At 38.3% G+C, this 24,061-nt stretch overlaps 1 protein-coding gene and 1 long non-coding RNA gene across 3 annotated transcripts in view; one reads left to right on the forward strand and one right to left on the reverse strand.

Moving 5' to 3' along the window:
• Positions 1-17,496, reverse strand: part of KMT2E (lysine methyltransferase 2E (inactive)) — a 90,667-nt gene extending 73,171 nt beyond the window's left edge. For both annotated transcript variants that reach the window (XM_025872742.2, XM_025872741.2), the window contains exon 1: positions 17,124-17,496. The gene's annotated coding sequence lies outside the window, so the exon portion shown is untranslated. The remainder of the gene's footprint in view (positions 1-17,123) is intronic.
• Positions 17,497-17,506: 10 nt separating this feature from the next.
• Positions 17,507-18,385, forward strand: LOC112825282 (uncharacterized). The gene is made up of 2 exons (XR_012380179.1): positions 17,507-17,722; positions 17,945-18,385. It is a non-coding gene; the product is annotated as an uncharacterized lncRNA (long non-coding RNA).
• Positions 18,386-24,061: the final 5,676 nt, after the last annotated feature.

Genomic DNA, 24,061 nt, shown 5'->3' on the forward strand with positions numbered 1-24,061 from the left:
GTCATGAACCCAGGGTCCTTGGATCGAGTCCCACATCAGGCTCCTTGCTCAGCAGGGAGTCTGCTTCTCCCTCTCCCTGCTCATGCTCTCTTTCAAATAAATAAATAAAATCTTAAAAAAATAAAATAAAAGAGCAATTCAGATAAGAGTTGATAGGTTAGACTGGAGTCCCTGGGTATAAACATACAATTTGTTTCCTATACACACAAAACTGCTCTTAGAATGAGTTTAGGCTTTACTCATACCTGAGAAAATCACTAACAAAAGCTATTTCCTGCTAAAAGTTATCTACTGCCACTTTCTACTTGCCATATGGCCCACAACTACGTATCTTAGAATTTACTGCTCACAGTACAAGCGAAGAAAAAAAATCTTCAAACTTAAGAATAATCACATCTTCCCAAATTCCTTAAAAGCTTACTTTTATGTAATACCACATACTTCAATGTAAAGCATCACATATGTGAAGCATCATACCTGTAAAACATAATACCACATACTTTAAGGATACAATTTCCTTCTGTTAAAAAAAAAAATGCTATCTACATTAGTAATTTTTAAACTGTGCTCCCAGTAGTCCTCATGGAGTTGGTGATTGAGATACTAGGAGAAAAAAGAATCAGGGAGGTTAACAAACGAAAATGAGAAACATGTTCTCCAGATTTAAAAGGAAATGTCTGAGGCTGCATGTCCAATGTGGTACCTATCAAATGGGAAAATGACACTAAATGGAACACTACTTAGCAATATAAAGGAACTACTGATACATGCAACAACTTGGATGAATATCAAAGAAATTATGTTGAGTGAAATAAAAAAGCCAATCCCAAAAAGATCACATACCCTATAATTCCATTTACATAAGTCTTGAATGACAAATTACAGAAACAGAGAACAGATCAGTGCGGTTTTAAGAGGGAAACACCAGGGATTCCTGTAGAGATGGAACTGCTCTTATATCTTAACTGTGGTAGTGGATACAGGAACCTACATATGTGATAAAAATGCAGAGACCTAAACACAGACACACACGCCCATGCACACACGCATAAAATTGGGGAAATCTGAACAAAGTGGATAGACTGTATCAATGTCAATATTCTGGTTGTGAAACTGTACTACAGTTTTACAAGATGTTACCATTGAGGGAAACTGGGTAAAGGAAAAACAGTTTCTATTTTTTAAAAAAGATTTTATTTATGTAAGAGAGAGAGGGAAAGAGTGAATGAGCACAAGTGGGGGGGGGCGGACAGAGGGAGAAGCAGACTCCCCACTGAGCAGGGAGCTGATGCAGGGCTTGATCCTGGGACTCTGGGATCATGACCTGAGCCAAAGGCAGACACTCAACTGACTAAACCACCCAGGCTTCCCTCTCTGTAGTATTTCTTACAAACGCATGTAAATCTACATTAGTTCAAAATTTAAAATTTAATTTTTATAAAATGACATTAAAATTATGGCCTTCAAACCTTTGAGTATTGACAGAAACTTTCTTACGAATGAAATTTTACAGTGAAATCTAAGCATGTATTTTGATTCCAGGATGAAAAATAGCTTGAATCTCCTATGCTTTCCCCAAAGACTGCTAATGTCAACCTGAAGTACTATGTTAAGGAGGCCACAGCCAGATACAATGGGACAAGGCCTCAAGTGATCAGTAATATCTGTGAATAGGTACAGTAGGCATTTGTACCTCATATTTGCTGTCTGCGGTTAAAGAGGGTAGCAGGGGAATGTTCCTGCCTATACATCCTCCCACGTACCAGTTAAGTTCCATGAAAAGCCAATGGCTTCCTGGAGAATAGTTCAAAAATCACTGGCTAAAAGAAAATACTTATTTCACTGGTAAACTCTACCTGCCCAAAGCAAAAAATAAAAAATAAGCTTCCAAAAGTAGTGTTGGAGTCTACTGTAATAAAAAGCCAAACAAAAACAACAAAAAAACCTGCATTTATCTTTTAGTCAACCTATACAGACTGTTAGGCTGGTTCATTCTTGCTTATTCAGCCTTTAAATAAGTATCCCACCAGGTAAGGGCATAATTCTTGACTGGAAACAAAGTTGGCAATAATTTTATTCTCTCATTCTTCATTCTAGTCTCAAGATTAATTAAGTATTCCTTCAATCACTATTTTGAATCATTTCTTTCAGACTAAAGATCTTGAGTGCTCTCTTATTTCCCTATCTAAAAACAGTATGTATCAAATCTAATTAATAGGATTTAAACAAATCTTCCAGATTCTACTGTCTACATTTTATTATCTCACACCTGGGCTGCCAGAGTAATTTTCTAAGTGGTCTCTTTTCCTATTCTAACTTGACCTTTAAACCAGTGGTTCTCAAACATAAATCCACGAACTGCTACTTTTCATATACCTGGGGTTGGAAGTTGAAAATGATGGGATTCCTAGGCCTCATTCCCATAGATTCTGATTTAGTAGGTCTGGGATGTGGCCTGGATGTCTTATTTTTTAAAAAGGCATTTGCTCCAGTCCTTTATTTTATAACAATTGCTTAGACACTGAACAGATATACTTTGAAACCCACGAGTATCCTAATTTTGCCCTCTTCAAAAAAGCATAGCTCACAATAATTACAGTTAAGTTCCTAATCTCGACATTATCAGGTTACCCTGTTCCGCACTAATATTCCAATACATAAATTCTCTGATTATACCAGTCTTTTTGCTATTGTTGGCATTATCTTTGCTCATTCCCTTCAAATGTTCTAAAGTAATATTCCTTTACATTTGCCCATCCCACCCAACAAAAATCTTAAACTTTCAAGGATCATGTAAGTACTTACTATGCTTCCTTGGAAGCATTCTCAATTTCCTAACTTAAGACTTTTCTGCCACAAAACTAGCTTTGAGGTCTCTAGCAGATCAACCTCCCGAGGGCTGTTTCTTCATCTGCAAACAAAAATTTAACCAAGCTACCTGAAAAAACTATTCCAGCTATAAAACCTGTTCCACCCTAAACTCTTCCCTTAATTTCCCAAAGAATGTATTATATTTTTTTAAACCACTAGATTACATTTTGACCCATTATTTTGAAATAGCTATTAGATGCTTAGCTCTCTAAACTGGATCATCTACTTTACCCTATACCAAGAACTGAAATATTTACATTTTAGCTATCAAAGCCTAAAACACCGTGGTGAAGATACCACCTAAATTATTCTTGATTAAATCATATTTTTCCTCACCCTAACACCTTTAATCCCTTCCTCCCCCTTTTAGATGAACAGGAACATATCTCAAAACAAAACAAAATACCTGCCACAGAAGAACATTATTGATTTCCTTCTGGAACTTTGTTTTTCTTATTTTCTTTCTCTTATTACTTTAAAATGTGGAGTCTCTCAAGGCTCAATCCTCCCCATTATTAGTCTCCATCCATCTTGGACTTCACCATTCATTCCTGTTTGATTTCCTAATCCTAGCCATCTACAGGGTATGTATCTATTCAAATATCTGCCATTACCGCAAAAATCATTCAAACTGAATCTCTTCCACACACTTTCCATTCCATTTCTTGTTTGTACCCCATTCTTCCAGTTCTTTTTAATCCTTTCTTCTAGTCTATTTGCTCACCTAGCCTTTTGTGCGTCTTCAATGTTCCAGATTCATTTTTCCTCAGTTTCCATGGCTCCCACCATCATCTTCACCATCTGAATAATTTCCAATAATCAACAACCCTTCCAGCTTGTCACCATCGAGTTCTGAATATCTGGTCTCCAAACAATGGATGAAATCTTGCATGTTTTTAAGCACTTCCCCAGATTATAGAGCAACTATTCTATTAATTTAAAATGTAATAAAATAAACTCAAATTTATCCATTTAACATATTTATGTTAACATGTCTAAGTGTTCGGGAATGAGCAGTGAACAAACTTAAGTTGTCCTTAAGGCCCTTTTAACGAGCTAGGGCAATATAATATAATCAAAGGTATCTTAGAGTAGTTTTAAGTAATTGCCTTTGATAATGATTTGTGTATAAGGATCAATAGAGAGCTAGGATATTTTCAAATGATCTGATTTCAAATTCTTGATCAGCCACTTTTTTTTTTGAGAGAGAGAATGAGTGAGCACGTGGTGGATAGGGGGAGGAATCTTAAGCAGGCTCCACACCAGTGCACAGCCTGATGAGGGGCTCGATCTCACGACCCTGAGATCATGACATGAGCTGAAATCAAGAGTCGGATGCTTAACTGACTGAACCACCCAGGCACCCCTTTATCAGTCACTCTTTAACTATGTGACCCTGAGTCTCTCTAGGCCTCTCATGAAAAATGGATAAACTATCTACCCTGCAGAGTTGGTATGAATGTTAGTGCCTTCCCTCTTAGAATTAAAAGCATGAAGTTCCCATTATCCAATCCAATAATAATTTAGTCAATCCCAGTCACAAAACTGTTGACCACTGAAGCCACTTAGTGAAAAACAGAGGTTCTATTATTGTAAATATCTACAAAGATCTTAAAATTCCACATTTAAAATATTTACTATAGAAATCTTAAGTCTAAAAAAGAGTAATTTCTAAATATTAACAAACTACAAAATCAGCAAGAGACTAGCAAAATGAATAAGAAAAAATACTTTCCAAGTTTAAACCATTTATTTCTACAGCATTTTCCCCCGTCCTTTTAATCCCAAGACTTAGAGTATTCAACAATCAACTTCTTCCTCTGCATACATTAATATAAATAGAAAAAACAAAATCAAAAACCCAGAAATGAAAGGACCAGTGCCTAAGAATTAGAAAGCTGAAGCTTATGGAAAAAATGTCTATGCATCTCACTCTCAAGAATGAATTATGGAATTAGGAGATCTAAGCCTCCATTAAGAAAATCACTCAAATATGCAAACTTTATTAACTTATTATAGTATGTCTTGTTCAAGCTTTGAGTAGCCAGTCTTGAAAAGGCATATAATCACAGGGAAACTGTACAAAAGGAAAAATAAAATGTCAAGAATGAAGTTGGTAGACACAAGTGCTATTATTGACCTGTATATTTGCTATGAGACAGGCTACATCCACTTTCACTTTCCAACTTAATTTTAAAGACCTGTCTTTACAAATAGAAAACATTATGTATATACACAGATAAAAAATAATCAACATGTATTGAGCTGACTGGCCATCCTTATAAAAGTCATTTATACGTGAAAAAAGTGCTGTGCGAAGTTGGAGACTTAACTAGAAGTTCTTTTCTCCAAATCCTAATGAACCATTTTACTTCAGGATATAAGAGGCGTAAAATTTAAACTCCCTGTGAGAGTCTAGGCTATACCAGCAGAGAGAGACTACTTTTAAATCTCCACTATCATTCTGGATTAAATTTATGTTTTTGGTTTTTTTTTAAGATTTTATTTATTTATTTGAGAGAGAGAGAATGAGAGAGATAGAGAGCACAAGAGGGAAGAGGGTCAGAGGGAGAAGCAGACTCCCTGCTGAGCAGGGAGCCCAATGTGGGACTCGATCCCGGGACTCCAGGATCATGACCTGAGCCGAAGGCAGTGGCTTAACCAACTGAGCCACCCAGGCGCCCTCATTCTGGATTAAATTTAAATGATAAGATATTCTCAAAGTAATTACACAATAGAAGAATTTTTGTCTTCTGGCACAATACCAAGTCCATAAGATCTGCCACTTTTTACTTAAAATTTAAAAATCAAAAAGTTATTACGTTAGTGTATAATTAATAGGTTTTGCTAACATACAGCAACCATGTTACAATATATCAAACAATTACCGGCTAAAATTTGCAACCACACAAACTGATCCGAGGGTTATTAGCCAACACAATCATCAGTTACTTCCCTTAAGAAATATGTGCAAGATCAGCAAGCCAAAATTAGTAGCTACCATACTGCCTTCAATTAGAGGGCGTTCAACTATTTGCCACCAAATGAATCTCGTTTACAATATTAACAGTTAGAAGAGTCCTAAAGAAAAGGAGAATTTTTTAAAATATTTTATTTTTTGACAGAGAGAGAGAGACACACAGCAAGAGAGGGAACACAAGCAGGGGAAGTGGGAGAGGGAAGAGCAGGTTTCCCGCGGAGCAGGGAGCCCGATGCGGGGCTCGATCCCAGGACTCTGGGATCACGACCTGAGCCGAAGGCAGACGCTTAACAACTGAGCCACCCAGGCACCCTGAAAAGGAGAATTTAAATCTCACAAGATAATAAAGGTTACTGGATCTTCATAGATCAGCGCATCTATTCAATTCCACAGACATCTGAAATTTGTCATTTCATCTAGACAGAATCCTATAAACCCCAGTGGACAAATCACAATCAGATTCTGAAACAGCATTTTAATTCTTTTTGTTTGTGTGTATGTGTGTGTGGTGCATGTGTGTTGTCTAGCAATGGGCTTCACTGAGGGTAACTGAAGTTAAGGGGTGTATTAGTTTCCTAAGGATGCTGCAACACATGACCACAAACAATTCTAGAGACCAAAGTCTGAAATCAAGATGTCGGCATGAAAAAGCATTTTAAGATTTCCAAGATATTAAAAAAAAAAACTGGATATATTTAAACAACAGGAACTCAAAATTTGTGAGTTCATCAAAGTCAGTTAACATGGAGATTCATTTAAAAATTATATATATCTTAAACACTGTATTTTTAATTTAAAATATCATTCACCAATATTTTAGTGTCAAGCTAAAATGTTCTCTTTGAACATGGCTCCCCTACTTGGAATTTTGGGTTCTCATTCTTGTATCAACCCTATCTGTGATACATTATCTATAGTTTTTGGTTTTAGATTACTTCAAGATAAGAAATTACTTAGACACCTGTGAGCAATGTGAATGTAGACTTCATTCGAGATTTGGATTTGTATTATTTCCCCCCTTTTCTTTTAGTTACCTTGCCCATAATTAATTTAACAACTTTCTTTAGCAATTAATGTGTTTTTGACAAGTTTTCCAAAGTAGTTAACTTAGTTTTCATTTGAACAATTCTCTCTTTACACTCATTTATCATTGGTTTATGTTATATCTAATAATATAAACACAAGTGCAATAGGATTAGTGAATTTGGGAACAAACAGGACTCTTTACAAACATTCAACTCAACTAAAGGAAGCAGCACAGAGCAGTTTACATCATTTAACATACAACTGGCATTGGTATTTTTTTAAGATTTATTTATTTATTTTAAAGAGAGAGAGCATGAGTGGGAGGGGCAGAGGGAGAGGGAGACAATCTCAAGCTGACTCCACACTGAGCGGAGCCCAACGTGGGGCTTGATCCCAGGACCCTGAGATCACAACCTGAGCCGAAACCAAGAGCGGACACCTAACCCACTGTGCCACCCGGGCATCCCTGGCATTAATATTTTTTAGGTGAAGGTTAAGGAATCTTCTACAATATCTAGACAAAAGGCTTTGGGAAAAATACTATATTAAAAAAATGTATACACACACACACTATAAATAGTGCTCACCACAGCACATGAGAGACAATACGGATAGAGTCAGAAACACTTTTTTTTCCAGAACAGTTACAACACAAACATCTGGAGAACTTACTAAGAATTGTACACATATTAACTCACTGAATTCTCAAAATGACTCTGTAAGATAAGCTCTATTATTATCTCAATTTTGCAGATCAAGAAACTAAGGCACTAAAAGATAAGTAACACGCCCAAGATCACAAGGCAATACAACCTGGTTTGATTATAGTTCTAGTTTCTACTTTTAAGTCCTGTGTAATACTGCCTCTAAAGAAGTATTGTTTGAGCTCTCTTAATAAGCATATATCACTTTCATAATCTTAAGAATTGGAAAGGATAATCATGTCCCAGTATGTCACTCCCCAAAGCAAATTTTTCAGCAGCTCTGCCATAAAGTCCATAATCTTCCATCATGGCATTCAAGGCTTACCACAACTTGATCACAATTTGTACTGCTAGAATTCCAATCCAAGACTCTTATCCAAATAACACGTGGGTTCTGGAAACCACCAGATCATCTTGAATTCGGATGTACAGAAACACAAAACAGAGAGAATCTGTCACATGACACTGCACAAAGACTAGTATTCCTTCATTCAGAGAATCTAAAAATAGTGGCCTGCCTTCTCAAGAGGGCAGTTCAGCATGGTTTCTTGGAAAAGTTTAAGTATCAAGAATTGTGACCTAAATTTTAATCCTTGATCAACCACTATCTAAATATATGACCTAAAGAGAATTATTTAACCTCCCTGCTTTCTGTTCTACTTGTAAAATAAAAGGGAAGAGCTAGAACAGTGTAAAAACCAGCTGAGACTAGTAACTAAAATGCAAATTCAAGACTCCACTAGATGTGATTAAGTAGGTCTGGAATGGGGCTCAAGAAAGTTTTAGTAAGCACCACATAAATAATACATGTGGTCCCTGGACCACAATGAAAAATATTTAAATAAAAGATCTCACAAGTCAATTCTAACTAGTTTCTTAACTTCAGTCAATAGGATGCTACTTTACATAACCAGGATGGGGGTTGTCGCCTAAAAGAAAATCCTCAGTTCATGATGGAATTTGTTTTTGCACCTCTCACCCTATACTTTAAGACAATGGAATATGGTTTAGTAGTGCTACAAACTGAACTTTCATTCTCTTGAGACACAGATACAGTTGATTCAAATGAGTTTTAAATCAATTAAGCACCTGTAAAATGCTGATTCAACTGTATCATCTTATTAATACTATTTTGAAATATGAGCTTAACTTTCTCAGATGGAAATTTAAAGTTTTGGAGAATATAATCCCCACTCTACAAGTATTCACAAGTCTCAAAATTTTCTTCTCCCAATTTTCTACGAAAATTTCCAAAGAAATTAGTAATTTTCATTCAACATGTTGCCCAGGGCTTAATCAGTAAAATATTCAAATTATCACCCAGTTTCACTACCAATATTTTGCTATCACTAAGAAAAAATATGCCAAATTTATAAAAGTATCATTATAATGTAATTAAAGTCTGAATAAGTATTTTCTGTTTATCCTTTTCTTGTCCTTCTGAACTTTTCCACAATGAGTATTGTATTTGTTCCAAAAATCATACGTCACTTTGTTCTAAGAGTTAAAGATGTTTGATGCTCTGCTGTATTAAATGTACCATCTCACCAACCCTTTTTAAAAGAGCAAACTTGCATATGTTTAAAAAAAATGTATCTCAATAATTTCAGAAAAAAAATATTTTTCTTCAAAAGAATTACTTCAAGGATTTTTTTTTTAATGGGGAAGGGGAATAACACTATAATTAAAATACTTTCAGCCTTGTCTTAGAAATCAAAATACTAGCTAGCATTAGTAGCAAATCATAAACCTAAACAACTGTAACTCAAGGCTCACTTAGTAATTCTAAAAACTAAATGAGGAACTGGAACACCATAATTTAAAAAAATTTAACAACCTATGTATTTATTTTCTATATTCTGAATTTCAAATGAGACCAGCATTCAGTAAGCTATTTTAAATCCCATTTGTGTAGAAAACCGACACTATCTGACACCATCCAAATTATCTACACTTTCCTTCAATTTTTTTTAATCTGTTGTGATTACAAAAGCGATCCGTCTCACAGAAAGACCGGAAGAGAAAACTCACACAATTCTAATTACCCAGACATACATCACTGCTAAAAACTTTGGTGTATCTGCAGCCACGTGGTAAAAACTTATTCAGGCAAGAATCACCAATAGACACTAAATTTAGGAAAGTCTGACAGGAAACAGAATATTTACACAACCTCAAAATACCTTCCCACAAATTACTTAATGGCAAAAAGAGAAACAGTAACTATAGGACGGAGAAACTACTCCACACCTTAACCAAGCAATCAAAATGAACTACTGATAAGGGGCAAACAAACATTAAGTGCATCCAGATGATTAAAACAAAACAAAACAAAAAACCCACATATTGCTTATCTACAGAAAAAATGCAAAATCTGAATCTAATCATGAAGAAACCTTAAATAAACCCAACTGAGGGACACTGTTTAATAACTAGCCTGCCAAGGTCATGAAAGACAGAGAGACCTGAGAACTAAACTCAATCTGTGATCCTGAATTGGCAATTGAACCAGAAAAAAAGTGCTAATAAAGGGCATAATTGGGACAACTGATGAAAATGGAATATGGACAACAGTCTAAATGAAAAGTATTACATCAATGTTAAATTTCTAAATGTAACCATTCTGGTTACTTAAGGAAACATGGTTGATCTTAAGAAATGCATACTTAAGTATAAGAGAGCATCATATATGCAATCTACTCTCAAATAGTTAAGAATTTTTTTACCTGTACAGAGAATATGGCAAATGTGATAAAATGTTAAAAATCGGGGGATCTGAGTAAAGGGGTTAAGGGAAGTTTTGTACTGTTCACGTAACTTCTGTAAGCCTGAAATTATTTTAAAATAAAAAAAATTAAAACAAAAAACCTCGGTTTTTTGGCAGTATTCCTCAACACACATGCATATATTTATATATAATACTTGTATTTTCAAAATTAAAAATGGAATCATCCGTTTGATACTATTTAGTTTCAGAGGCCCTCCCAAGTAACATTTGAACATCCCTGAAAAAAGGCAATTGTTTTACGATGAATTAAGTGTCCTTCTCTTGCTCTCCATCCAAGCAAACTCCCCCACACCATAAATACACACTCTACCACCATCTCCCTAACCAGTCACAGCTAATTAAAGGGATCAAGATGGAGAACAGTGGCTCACTGACACCTTGCCAATTCCTGTGAGGTCCAACTGTACTTTCTTCAAAAAAGTTCTCTAAGATTTCCCTTCAGTCTTATAACAAATCTTTTACTTAAGCTAGTTGTAGCTGATGTCTGTACCTTGTATCCAAACAAACCCTGAAACAGCAAGCTTTTGAGAAGTAGAAATAAACAGTGCAAGGAAAACAGTAGTTACTTAAATTAATCTTTTGTCTGTGCTTGAAAATATGGTTTTGCGGGGGGGGGGCGCTTAATGGTAAGATGTAATAAGGCTGTGTCAATTCAGCCAATTATGCAGCTTCATTTAAAGAGAAGCAGCAGAAAAGCAAATAATTCAAAAGGAACAATCATTTTCTCAAGAAGAGCTACTATGTATCAGACCAACCTCAGAACCCCATCAATTTATGGTTAATGAAGCAGAGTCTCAACCTTTCAAATCAGTCACATCAAGAATCTTCCCATCTTTTGCCACATCATTAAAGAGAAAATGGGTTTTCAAATTCCTGAAACTTGTCTTTCTTTAAACATATAAAAAAACAAGAGGAATTTAAGAGGTCTCTCTGTAAAATCATAAATAGAAACTATTATATTTCATTATATTAGTCTGTGAAATACGAAAAAAAGTATTGGGAGAGTGTATCTTGCTCATTTATAGTCCCCTGATATGTAAACTTCTGAAAAAATCAAAACTGTTTTCCCGACAATATTCTAATACTTAATTCTTCTCACCAGATTCCTCACTTTTTGCTAAAAACCATTGACACTAGGCTTTACCTTATTCTTAGACCAGCGAGAAAAATGGGAAAACATATTTAATCTTTATTTTTTTTTTAATATTTTATTTGTCAGAGAGAGCGAGCGAGCACAGCAGGGGGAGCAGCAGGCAGAGGGAGAAGCAGGCTCCCCGATGAGCAAGGAGCCCGAAGCGAGACTAGATCCCAGTGGGATCATGACCTGAGCCGAAGGCAGACGCTTAACCGACGGAGTCACCCAGGCGTCCCCATATTTAATCTTTAAATTTACTTAACTCGAATAAGTTTAAAATTATTTATCATAGTAAATTCAGTTAAAGTCTTTGAGTAAAAATTTTTATAAATACCTTTTGAAAACAAAAGTCAAAAGCCAAAATAGAGTTAAACATTAAAATTTTTTCTGGTCTCAGATAAAATGTTAGATAACATAATTCTGTGAACTTGAACTTTAAAATTATCTTACGAATATCACAAACCAAAACAATCTCAATCCCACTGTTCCATTAACTTTATGCCACAGGCTCAGACCTTAAATGCTGCAACCAAGTTAGCTATAACACAGGTGTGATTACTCAATGTTCTTTCTCAATTATAAACTTCAGGACCAAGATGTTTATTCCTTTGGATTAACTCTAAGCAAACATCTAAGGGTTGCTAGAAAATTCCCTCTCTTCAACTGTACAACTAGAATAAAGAAAGCTGCACAAATCATTTTGTTTCTCAGGTCCTATCTTAAAACCAGATTTCACACTTAAGCCAACTTTAAAATGCAAAAATAAATATTTTAACTAAAAATAATGAACAAGCTGATTATTTACTCACTGAATTACTATATTATAGGCTTACTGATGTATGAAAAGCCATAATATCTGTTTTGATGGCATCATAACTCAACACATCAAAAAAGAATTCTGATTGACCTGTTGCATTAAAAAGTACAAGATCCCAAACAGCTTAAATAGTTCTTGTAAATAATCAAATCAGATTCTCCAATAAAGCTGGGAAATTCACCTAACAATATAAAAATGGCTTTCCTAAACTATCTAAAAATAAAATTTTATTTATGAGCTGTCTATGAGGAAGAAAGAACTGATTTCATATTAAGGCAAAATATTTATCAAGTGAAATTTAAGACCCAGCTATTTTCTTGACTCTGACTTAAGTAAAAAGCATCCTAGTTACTAATGGTTAATAAAAATTTCTCGTATTCTTAAAGATGCAAATAACATCTAATTAACTTAGCCTTAGTCACCACCATTTGATTTTTAATGTAGCACTTAGCATGAGTGCTCACAATAACAACAAAAAATTCTTTTGGTTAATTCCTACCTCTCTATACAATACTGTTTAATTGCAAATGGCAAGAGTTTTAAATACTGCTACTTCAATTTGGTGCGCTAAAAAGATATTTTCAACCATAAATACTGCTCTTCCATATTAAATAAATTTTTAAATAATACATATTATCTGTTTAATATTTAAAAAATAAGGCTCTTCCCAACACTTGTACATTACAAAAGACAGTAAAAGAGACAGTAAGCCACTCCAATTTTAAACTCAGCCTAAAAACTAACATTTATACAGCAATATCTAAAATAGTATCCTTGTTATTTTGCCAGTCGACACAAAAGAGTAATTTTACCATAAAGTAAAAATAATTCTATAGGTAACATTAAAAAGTCTCCCTGAACACAAGTATTAAACATTTATTCTAACATATGACAGGAACAGTCCCTGATCACCCTGAATATTTGAGATGTGTTTGCTTAAATGAGCTTTAAATGCAACAAATAACTGAGCACCTACTCTCTACTGTGAATAAATCCTTTGGAAATGAAAGCTAATTACACATTAGGAAAATATTAAAAAAATAAACAGCATCTTTTACGAAGATTCCACACTAATATTTCTTTAGCAGTTTTTGATAGCTCTTCGAAGTCTTTTTGGTTTTCTCCATTTTAAACACTCAATGATAGTACACATTTAAGTCCCAGTCCAGAAAAGCAGAGCTGTTAGGATTTATATAACACACTTTTAAAAGTAAAACCATAGGTGTTAGACTTTGATGCATGAAAATGGGTACATTATTCTTAGAAATAAGAAACCAATTTAAGAAGTTAGACTTTCACTAAGACTACTAAGGTGTGTGTTAAAGGGAAGAATTTCTCCTAAATTATTAATTGGTTTTTAACCTCACTTCCTCATTTTAGATCCAAGAAGTCCTAGAGCTTACTGTGGTATACATGGTAAAAATTCTCTGGCTGGGAAGCTGTAAGACAGACAAGCCAAAATTGTGAGAGAGTTATCAGAGATCTAAAGAGTTGAAGGGAAATGGAGGAACCCTGTAAAGGTTCTAAACTTAAATTGAGATCAAAAGGATCCTACAATGTACACTGACAACAAAAGGGAAGTATGATCAAAATATAGTCTCTAAAAATAAAATTTACTCTCCTATTACATTATGATTTTCTACAAATCCACTTAAACAGATAAAACCTAATCCCTCAAAACTCAGCTACCCTAAGAACAAAGACCATTTGACTAGTTTTGCCCCCAAGAGACCTACTGTATCAAAACTCACTGAGAATAAAAAACCATGCCCAACCTTTTAATAAATTTGCCTCTACACTCTAATTTAAAACACAGTCACTTGGGTATACATTAACAAAAACCAAACATTTATAGCCATGTTATTTATAAAGTGACCATTTAAAATAAAGTATGATATACTTAAAACATATTATCAAAACAAGCAAACAAAATCCAAAGCAATGAAGCAGCCCAGTATGAAGAAAGCTAATAGCGTGAACGCAGCTTTTCTCATAATTTCTAACTTGGCATTGTTTATTTGAAACCAAGTAAGTCCAAATGCTTTGTGTGTCTAGACCTGATCAAGGTCACTATCAAGAAAAAACAATGGGTGTAGACAGTGTTCCCTCCCATGGCTACATAAACCACATTTCCTTAAGAGTATACTGATTTCCTACATTAGATATTAAGTTTAAAGTACCAACCTTCTGAACCACAGATCTTAACCACATAGTCTATAAAACAAACGCACAATCTTTACACTGCAGTTACGGATCCAGACCTACACGATCACTCAGAGCATAATGAAAATGAGTATTGACCAGAAATCCCTACACAAACTCCTACTACCCACCAACATTTCATTTTACAATAAAATATTTCAAAGATTCTAAGGTTATGTGCTCAGTCTTCCATGATGAAACTCTTTAAGCCAGTTATTTCTACAATTATTTTGCAGAACAGAAAGTTAATTCATATATCAACTTCATGATTCTCTCGTTCCATTGTAAATATTAGAGCAGAATTTACAGTGGAAATAAAAGAATCATGAAAGAGTGTATACTCTCCAACCTTTTTAAGAACTACTGGATTGAAAGGCACTCATCTTTCAGTTAGTCCATATCAGAATGGTCATTAACTGCCATTAATGGCCCACTCATATCCCATTGCTGAGTTCAGGCCAAAAAGATCAACCCCCCACTACAGAGATGAATTTTAATCATTCCCACTTTTTAAAATACTGTTAAATGATACCATTTGATTTTCTGCCTCAATCTTAGATTCTGAAATTAGCATAAAATGGATTCAAGACCCTCTATTACGGTATAGCTGTTATTTAAATCATTAAAACAGACTAAGTTCCACATCCCCAATAGGTAAATGGGCATGGGGGGTGGTTTCAAGAACTAAAGCCTTACTTTTCTACTTACATAATTATGATAGAATGCTGTAAAACAATTTTAAAAGATAGGAAAGTGTGCAGCTGCAGTTCATGAAATACACAAACTTAGAAAATTCTTAAGGAATGCTTAAATACATGAGAAAAATGGATGCAAACTATAATAGTGAGAAGAACAAGCATCTCCACACCCAGTGAAGTAACAGGTTTAGGCTTGTTTGTACAGCTCCCTAAAAATTAATCTGAAAGAGTACAAAAACCAAAATTCACAAAATTGGTCAAGAGGATGGGAAACATTTCACTCTAAATTAAAACATCTAGTCACACAAAATGTTATACTTATACACTTACTAAATATTTTAACTTACTTTAGCACACTGAATAAAAAACACTTGCACTAAACCGAGCAAAAACTATTCCTTGTCCCAAATATATTTTTTTAAATGTTTAAGAGCACCTACCCTCACTACTGAAATTTCTAAGGCTACCTGAGTTTTTTTTTCGAAGTGGTGTCATTTTATTTGCCTCAGGAAAAACCAATAAATCAACTAAAACACAGCATTGTAACTGCAGTAAAATCAACACATTTTTGTAAACTATTTGGGAAAGAAAAGCAGCACAGTCTTTTCATGTAAACATAATAAGCCTGTAATATGCTGCAGACAAACGCACTGCATGGGGTGTGGAGGACCCGAGCTGATTAGATTACCACAACATCAGCCTGGGGCCGCCATTTTTAGAATCTGTAAAGGACAAAAGAGGGAAATTTCACTTTTTACTTCCCATCTCGGAAAATAAAGGAAAAAACGGGGCCATCTTCCAATTAGGTATTGATGTCTCCAGCCTAGAGTTGAATGCACCTCACTTAATTCTCTCCAAGGTCTCCAGAACTCCAACACCTTACGTTATTCACATCTCTAAAAGGAGGGGAAACAGACACCAAACACACACACACACACACACACACACACACACACACACACACAAAAAACCGGGATTTACTCCAAAGCGAACTCTAGCGATTTCTCTCTGACTTTAAATTGTATCATTCTTAAGACTCTAGCAAGAACGGATCTCTACGGAACTGAGGCCAGTGGAAGAGAGCACTCCGGATTGTTTTTTCTCTCCCCCCTCCCTCGTTTAGCACAGTGAACCGTTTGTTTCTCTTCTGTATCTGCTGCCACAGTGTTTGTGCCAATCCCTTGGTCAAAATAAGCTTTTCTGAAATGTGCCATGTTGTGGATTCTAAGCCTCCGGTACAGTAAAGGACGGCGAGAATGCAAGAGGAGTGGGGGAGGAGACTGAGAAGGCTGGGTACTGGGGTGACCACCTCTGGGGCGGGTTTACCCTCTCCCGGAGAGGATGAGGAGCTGTCTTGTTCTCCCACAAAGGGAGATAGAGACCCAGAGCGTCCTTTTAACCCCCTTAGTATTTACCAGAAAATTATACCAGAGAATGCCAAGCAATTAATGGAAGAAGAAGAAAATGGGGCCTATACGGTTTTTCAGCACCTGAACAAGATGCGGTCGAGGAAAGGGAGAGCTGGCAGCTCCTGGGACCACTTCGACACAAACCCTACTAACAGTCACAAGCCTCCCTCCTCACCCAAGCGCCCTTAAGCCGCTGCCAATGAGGAGTGCGCCCCCTCCCTAACTCCCACTCCTAAGGGGGTTTAACTGCCAGTTCCCCCTTTCCCCAACCCTAAAACCCGCCATAATGCTCCCTTTCTAGGACAGGGAAGAGAAAGGATAAATTCGATTCAAACAAGCAGCGTCTTGCTCCAGCCCAGACACCTGAGAGTAAACGCTGACTCCCCCAACCCCCCCCAAAAGCATAAAAATGAGAAAGCCCCCTCCCCCCTGAAACACGCGTCCCTCCACCCCGCAAACCCCAAGAACTCCCAAGGAGACGACAGGCACTGACCTGTGATGTTCACACACCAGACACCCGAACCCCGTTATCTGCTCGACCCCCAAGGAGCCTCTCCACACCTCCGCGAACAGACGACCCCCCGACAGCAGCCACTGCGGACACAGGACCCGGCTCCACACACCCCCTCCCCAAACAGCAGCGCGCAGCCTCTTCACCAGCAATCAAGGAGTAGGGGAGGGGGCACCCAAACAGTCAACAGGAACGCAGAGGCGACGGCAAGGCTGCTCAGAGTGTCTATGCCCCCTCTGTTGCCGCTCCCGAACTCAGGCACGGTCTCCGACTCGGCCCCCTGCGCCCGCTCAGTGTCACTGCCTCTCGCTCTGGGAAAATGGCGGCGACGGCGGCGGCGGCCGCGGCGGCGGCGGCGGCGGCGGCGGCCGCGGCGGCGGCGGCAAGTGCACGGGTTCCGCCCGCCCCGCTCCGCAGGGGCAGAGGGGGAGGGGAACGAAGCTGCCCGCCGCCATTTTGCTTGTGGGCTGCCGCCCGCCGTTGCCTCTTCCATAGAGGCTTGAAGATAACCAACTGGAGACAGAGAGGTGGGCAGAATCTCCGTCTTTTTCACAACAGATGCATTCAACAATTCACAGAAGGTTTGGGGAAGTTTCGGTATTTGGTGGGATTGGTTCTTTACCCCTTTTCCCTGAGCAGCCCTCAAGTGTGGATATCGGCGAGCTTGGGCACGCCACTACTGGGTGGAAGGATAAGGACTGTAGGCCCAGGGAACAACCCCCCCCTCCCCTCACCCTCCTAAAGCGATGCCCTTTCTCCCACTCCCCAAACCTCAGTCTCAGTCTTCCCCTCCCCCTCCCCAGTCTGGCCTTCAGCGCTGGGTGAACTCGGTTTGGGTGTCACTCGACGCCCACTAGGGGCTGAGGAGGCTCCAGTGCGCAGACTCCGGGCCCCGGATAAAAGCGGAGCTGGAGCGTCCAGCGCCGTCTCGATGGAGGAGCGAGAAACGGAAGAGGTCGGGGGGAGAAGCAGCAGGAAAAGTACAGCCACCGTCAGCGCCGCTTTCCTGCCACCGTGTATCGGGGTAAAAAGCTGCTGTTGCCGTCGGTGCAGTTGCCGTCGCTGCCTCCTACTTCTTTTGGCCCTGGGGAAGGATTTCCCCGCCGGCGGGACAATGTGCGGGGTGGGGAGCGGGAATTCCTTAATGTGGCGGTGATTAAACGAGGGAGGGACTGAGAGACGGTTATCTCGAAGAAAAAAGGGGGAGGCCAAAGAATAAAACAGGGGTTTCCCCACTAAAATAACACGGTGATCCCGATTCTTCTCTTCGGGTTCTTTCCCCCGAAATGGCGGTTTCCGTCTTCTCGCTGTACAGAGACCCGGAGCGCTTGGTAAGCCGAGTGGGGAGAGGCAGAGGCGGTCCGTGCAGCCAATCAGTGCCTGATGTGTTCTGTCGGGCGCGTCGTGATTGGCCAGCGATGACCTCATGCTGCAGCAGCGGGAGGGGCCAGAGCCGTCGGGGGAGGCTGTTGCAAAGGCAGAGAGGGAGAAGTGACGATGGTGATCGTTGCTGCCGCGGCTGATATGGAATCCAAGCAGTGGCGAAGAGAATCTCAAGGCTCTTCCCTGAGTATTTTCTCCTGTCCCTGCCCGAGGTGAGGGCCCCGGCTCGGCCTCTGCGAAACTTTGGGGCGCTGGCGCGGACGAGGAGACACAATTCCTCCCATGACTTTTGTAACTGCGTCAGGGCAAGATGGCGCTGGGTCTCCTTGGGGCGCGGGGGGAGAGGCACGTCCACCGCCGCCGCAGCGCATGTGACCGGGCTGCATTCCTGTGGGGTTTGGCTCCAACCCAGGCTGGGGCGGGGGAGGGGAAAGGGCTTGGGCGGAGGAGACTGTGGTGCGGTCGGCGTTGGCGGCCTGAAGAGGAAGAGATGACTGTTTGAGAGCGCTTCCCCTCCCCCATATAGCTTAACAGCTGCGGCTCCCGGGGGAAAGCCCCTGGAGGGACACTCGTGGGGTGTGACGGCTGTTGGTGGAGGAGAAGGTTCGGTGCCCTATTTTCTTATCTAACCTTTCTCCTTGCAAAGTGCTTACGTAAGGTGGCAGGTTCCTACTGTGAGAGTCGTAATCAACTGTGAGTCCCTGAGGGCCACTGGACGGAGTAAAAAGGAGAGACTAGCTAGGCCACAACGTCAAGAAGTGTCCGTTATTTTCTGGGAAAACGTAAAGTTTCTCAGATTCCAGTAGAAAAATATTTCTTAAATTTGGAAGCAGGTGTAAAAGGTGTAAATAACACCCAGGAACACTTAAAAGTTACCATCTGAATTTTGAGGACCCTTTTCAGGTTTTCTGTACTTCTCATATCTTCCATATCTGCATATTCTACAGGAATGTGTAGACTTAGTGGATGTGGTTTTCTTTTTAAATTTAGGAGTGATTAGTAATAAGAATAAAAGCTGCTAGTGCTGTAATTTATATGAAGTAAGGGTGTTTTCAATACTTTTGTCTTTCTGTCGCCCTCTTAACTATGGTTTTTAAAAATAAAAGATGAAATCACTTTCGGTAAATGTTATTCATTAAGATTCCTGCACCATTATGAAGCCTACCTCTTTAAATCACTTCTGTAGAAGTATGGACTGACTTAATTTTCGAAACCTTGTTAGTGACGGTCTTTAGTTGGAAAGTTTTTAAGTAGTCTATATTGGTAGATTCTGTAATAAATACTAGTTTTGTTTTTGATTATTCCCACTTAAACAAGCATAGTAGCCGTTAACTAAACTAGTGAAAATTCAAAAGGCTTCTCGCCTTGGGTGGTGTTGAGAGCCGGGAGTTACACACAACAAAGACATTTGCACGGAAACCTGGCTTGCTTTTTGACAGAACACACCTCGTGCCAGGAGGAAACGTTTGCTGGACCCGAAAAGATGGGTTTAACTCTGGTCAAGGTTATGTTATTTCGTTTAGTGTTAGTTGTAGACTTAGTTTGAAAACAAGATTTTCTATTCATTTGTTTATACTTAAACCCTTGCTAGTTTTTGTGGCTTTTTCAAAAAGCGAAGTAACAATATGAACTGAAAAGCCTGTAACTAGAGTGTAAATATTAAGTAGTACAAAGATTTTAGAGTTCAGAGTTTTTTTTGTGTTCGTGCATTGTGATTAGAAAATGGGCATCTTGAATAACCTCGAGGATTTGTCACGTGTAAGTTGTGTCTCCCTTAACTGTCATAGCAACTTCTATTTTGGCTCAGGAAAAAGGGAGCAAATATGAAGTCACGTTTTTAAGGTAATTTTCATAGTCTTCCTAGCTTTATTCTGCCTTAATAAAGAAGAGAGGCCATTTTTCAAGCTAACAGAAACATCCTTGTTTTTGTTTTTTTGGTCAGCATGTCTACATTATTCCTAATTGCCAAATCTTGGGCTCTAGTTTTTCTTTTGCCACGTTCCTGTGGCGTTTTAAATATTTGGAATTATTTCTTTGACTACCTTCTTGTTTTATATGTTCTCTCTGGGCAATTTCATTTGTGCCTGTGACTTCAGTAAAGCCTCAATTTTTATCTCATTTGTTAATGCAGTGTTAAGGTATACAAGGGGGCCCACAGGCTTCCTAAACTCCCGTAAAAAATACTGAGCTTGGTACTAGATTCCAGAGAACTTTGTTCACCCATTCCCTCAAAAAATTTTTGCTTCTCATGCTCTTTCATTATTTGAGTAAACCACACCACCCCCAACCTTCCTATATTTTTTATTCAAATCATCATCTCTTGTATAATTGGAAGTTTTACAGTCGGCTTCAGGTGGCATACATCCCCTAATGGATAAAATACATAGGTAGAGCTGTTTCATACGTTTGTGTCTTTGTCCACACCACCCGAAGTACTTCTTCCCACTCCTGGGTAACTTGAGACTTTGCCTCCTGAAACTTCCAAAATCTTGCTCCCAAGTCATAGGATGCATTCCTTACATAATGACCCAGCCCAGTGCTTGGTTGGCATTCAGGTGTACAAGTTTTGTGTGTGTGTGTGTGTGTGTTTAGGTGGATAACACTCTGCCAATAAACTGCAGTGCAAACTGTAAAACATAGCCTTCACACTTTTTCAAAAACACACTTGACCCACCAGGGTTTGATGAGGAAATGAAGTGTACATTAGGAGGCTCACAGGCCAGGTTTCCTCCCCTTTGACTTCTATAAGAGAGGAGACGAGGGACTGCTGATGGGATATTTATGCCTCCAGAAAAATGGGAAGGGAAAAACTGGCCTTATTTTTCAACATCGTATTTCTCAAATCTAGAGGACATTTTAACCTACAAACTTCAGTTTATAAACACCAATGATTATTTGGGTTTGTAATTCCTTGATGTGTTTGGGGCTTATCAAAGTACTTAGTACTGCTTGCTCTGGTACTAGAGGACCCAATTTTTTGTGCCCTTGAGTTTAGTTTTTGTCGTTTTTCTTTCTGTAATTTATAAGTGTCCATGTGCCAGCCTCTGGTACCAGAGGTACCTACACGTGTTTTATGTATCATGAGATTGGCATTCCAATCATAGGGCTGATTAAAATTGCATGTTAAATGAATCTCAGTAAGAATTCCAAGGGTCAGTTTTGAGCTTTATAAACATTGGTGACCCTGTTAAAGCTTTTGGGCTATTTTTGAATGGTGATTGTCTATCTTTTGAGCTCAAGTTCAAAGTAAGAAAATATTCGGAATTATAGGGGACTTCACTGGATTTTGTTTTTATATGGAATTTTCCTCTGCCCCACTTGACTTTAGTGTCGTCTAAGTGTACAATGGAAAGATTTATGTCTGAGAATTGAACTTAAACCATTAAATATACCTTAAAATGTTATGGTTAAACATACCACCTGATCAGTTTAACTTCCTGAAAAATGAATTTAATGGTATCTCGTTCTTCCTGGGCAAGGTATTATTTATGTTAACACTAAACCTGAAATTCATATTTGCAAAGAGTCCTCAAAAAAATTTTCCAAGGTTGTGGATACCTTGAATCAACTTGATTGGTTTTCTTAAGAAAAAGATAGGTTTATTCCTGAGTATTCAAAAAACATTTTTGAAAGTTAACTGCCTTCTGCTAATCAAAAAGATCAGGCCTAGTGGTGCCTGGGTGGCTTAGTCGGTTGAGCGTCATTGAGTAGTATGGCTTCTTGGGTTCAGCTCAGGTCATGATCTCAGGGTCCTGGGATCGAGCTGCCCCTCCCCCTGTAAAAGATCGCACTCACGCGCTCGCTCTCTTTCTCAATCAGTCTTTAGAAAAGGAAGGGAGCGGCTGGGTGGCTCAGTCTGTTAAGTGTCTGCCTTTGGCTGGGGTCTCTCAAATAAATAAAATCTTAAAAAAAATCAGGCCTACAGTCTTCCTGTTAACTGTTCAAGTTTGAAACATCTTTAAGTACAGAGTTTGGTTTGGAAAATAGAGAAACTAATAGTATTCTTCCACCTGAATGAAGCAAATAGGAAGCTAGCAAAAGCTTACAGAGCCCACTGTACTGTTCTCTGGAATGATTTAACAGTAGATGTAGAAAATGGGCTTTTTAATATTCATTGTGAACTGTAAACTTTAATATCAAATGTAAAAATGGAGCCAATGAAGAAGAGCTAAGAAATTTATTGGAGGTCCTTTCTTTGCTCATAGTCAGTGGTAATTTACAGAATAAAATTTCTGAATGTATCTAGTTTCCCAACTCTGCTTGTCCTATGTTTCCTTTTCTTAAAAGTATTTTATGGCCTTTTCCATTCGGTGCCTCTGTTTGCCATAAGCACTGAAGTATGCAGAGTTTATCTTGTATTTGTACTATAAAAGAAAATTGGTTTGGGGGGGGGTTTTTGTTCTTTTGTTGTAAGTACACCACGAAACAGCAGTATGGTCAGCCTTGTCTTTTTGAGGTACAGAATATACCTTCACTGAACAACTGTCTCTTAAACAGTACTCTTCCTAATAAACTGGTCATCGACCTAGAGTAAATGATATTTCATACAACTAAAATTTAAATCGAGTTAAATTATGTAGAAATTTATTCTAAGATTATGTCACTTTAATATTCCTTATCTTCAAAAGTATTTTTAAATAAGAGTGCCCCTCCCAAGTATATTGATATTTGTGTCACAAATTTAAAACTATAATCTGGTTTTCCCCTTTGATTGCTTTGTTCCTGGGACAGATTGGAACTCCAGCTCTAATTTGAATAAAATAATTGGCATTCCTACCGTATTTAAGACGCACAAAACATAATTCCCAGCCCCTACATTTCCAGTTAGTTTGGCAAGATAAACTACTTGGTAATTAGAACTTCTGAAGCATTTATGTCTGTTTAAATGTTTACTTGCTAGTTTCTCCCAACCTTTATTTCTGTGTTTTTAAATTTAGCTCAGTTTTTTTTTTTTAAGATTTTATTTATTTATTTGATAGAGAGAGACAGCGAGAGCAGGAACACAAGCAGGGGGAGTGGGAGAGGGAGAAGCAGGCTTCCTGCGGAGCAGGGAGCCCGATGTATGACTTGATCCCAGGACCCCGGGACCGTGACGTGAGCCAAAGGCAGACGCTTAACGACTGAGCCACCCAGGCGCCCAAATTTAGCTCAGTTTTAATGCCACTTCCATTTCTTTTTGTATAGGTTGGTTTGTTGCTAACGGTTAATCTCCAAGAAAGGAAAGATCACTTCTTAGTAAGTGAGGATATAACAGATGGAATTAAGGATTTAGGAATAACAAGTTTTTGTTTTAAATTAGTAAGGTAAGTTGTACTGGGTCACTTATACTAGTTTAGCAAGAGTAAAGAAGTTGTTGGAAAGTCATAATTTAAGCACTCAAGAGCTTTTTTTAAATTTTTTATTGTTATGTTAATCACCATACATTACATCATTAGTTTTTGATGTAGCGTTCCACCATTCATTGTTTGTGTATAACACCCAGTGCTCCATTCAGTATGTGCCCTCTTTAATACCCATCACCAGGCTAACCCATCCCC

Source organism: Callorhinus ursinus, unplaced genomic scaffold (genome assembly GCF_003265705.2).
Source record: "Callorhinus ursinus isolate GAN/ISIS: 27379988/994484 unplaced genomic scaffold, GSC_fseal_2.0 scaffold12, whole genome shotgun sequence".
Lineage (NCBI taxonomy): Eukaryota > Metazoa > Chordata > Mammalia > Carnivora > Otariidae > Callorhinus > Callorhinus ursinus.